This window comes from Mus caroli, unplaced genomic scaffold, assembly GCF_900094665.2.
Source record: "Mus caroli unplaced genomic scaffold, CAROLI_EIJ_v1.1 scaffold_20472_1, whole genome shotgun sequence".
In the NCBI taxonomy this organism is placed as follows: domain Eukaryota; kingdom Metazoa; phylum Chordata; class Mammalia; order Rodentia; family Muridae; genus Mus; species Mus caroli.
Window position 1 is genome coordinate 439 of NW_018389065.1, and position 1,509 is coordinate 1,947.

Sequence of the window (1,509 nt, forward strand, 5' to 3'; positions counted from 1 at the left end):
GCTATATAAGAGAAAATATTAGCTGTGATACCACAAATGCTTAAGAGAAAAGACATAGAGAAAGTAAAATAACAGAAAATACTTAATTATCAACCTATGGTAGGTACCTAGTAAAATTGAAGATCAAGATAGACAGCCATTGACAATTAGTAAGAAGCCAGTCTCTATGTAGAGGGGCATGGAATGTGAATGCCTAACTGTCTACTTTATGCATTGATTAATTAATATCTAATTGTACTTTGATAAAAGGAATTGGGAAATAAAATTAGTTTAATGACACCAATTTTATTTTTTCCAGGACTGTAGAACCTACTGATTCACTCTGGGGGGCACTGCACAGCCCCCCAAAAGCAACGAAACCCCTTTGCTGTGTGCACCACTGTTTAGACAGCAACTACAGGCAGCACCAGTTCTTGGGATGGGTGCCAGACACCAATTTTAAAAACAAACAAAAACCTGGTGAATTAGATCAAACTGTATATTTTACAGATTAACATCAGAACTGAAATAAGGCAATGTGTTATGTTGAGAATATACTATTTACTATATTTGTACAGGTGATCAAAGGCTATGCTTTCCAACAAATCTGATAGAGTTGCAATCTCAATAAGATAATAGGAAAATAAGAAAAACTTGACCATAAATGGCACAACTCATGGAACAAACAGATGAAGAAAGACAAGAAATGCAAATGACACATAAAACTGATCCCCACCTGCATGAGGACATCTCAAAAATCTGGATAAAAAAAGGAAAGCTCATTCATCAGGTCTACAGACTGAAAAACCTTGATTTTAAATGGATATTTGCTGAAGGACAGACGATCAGGACTGCAGTTATGAAGGACCCATCATATCAGTTAACCTTCATAAGAACATTCAGACTATTAAGCTTATGGAATTGATAATTGTTTCTGTTGTAATCATTAAACTACATGAGAAAGAAAACACCTATAATTAATGGTGCTGCTTTAACTGGCTGTATGTATGTTGAAAAATAAAAATAGATCAATATTTGTCAACTTGTACAAAGCTTGAGTCCAAGTGAATCAAGAACATAAAACCAGATACACTGAATCTAATAGAAGAGAAACTGGGGAAGAGCTTTGAACTCATTGGCACAGGGGGAAATTTCCTAAACAGAACTCTTATGTCTCATATTCTAAAATTAATAACTGATAAATTGGACCTCATGAAACAGAAAAGATTCTGGAAGGTAAAGGACATATTCAATTACACAAATAAGCATCCTAAAAATTGGGGGGAAAAATCTTCACTAACCCCACATCCAATAGAGAGCTAATATCCAAAATATATAAAGAACTCAAGAAGCTAATCACCAAAAAAAACCAAACAACCCAATCAAAAAAATGGGGTATAGAACTAAATCAAGAATTCACAACAGAGAAATCTCAAATGGCTGAGAAGGATGTAAAGAAATGTTCAAAGTCCTTAGTGATCAGAGAAATGCAAATCAAAACGACCCTGAAATTCCACACAACACCAATTA

At 34.4% G+C, this 1,509-nt stretch overlaps 1 non-coding gene across 1 annotated transcript; it reads right to left on the bottom strand.

The window, feature by feature from the left end:
• Nucleotides 1-298: 298 nt before the first annotated feature.
• LOC115030277 lies at nucleotides 299-429 on the bottom strand. Its single transcript, XR_003835865.1, has one exon. It is a non-coding gene; the product is annotated as a small nucleolar RNA SNORA68 (small nucleolar RNA).
• Between the last annotated feature and the right edge of the window lie 1,080 nt (nucleotides 430-1,509).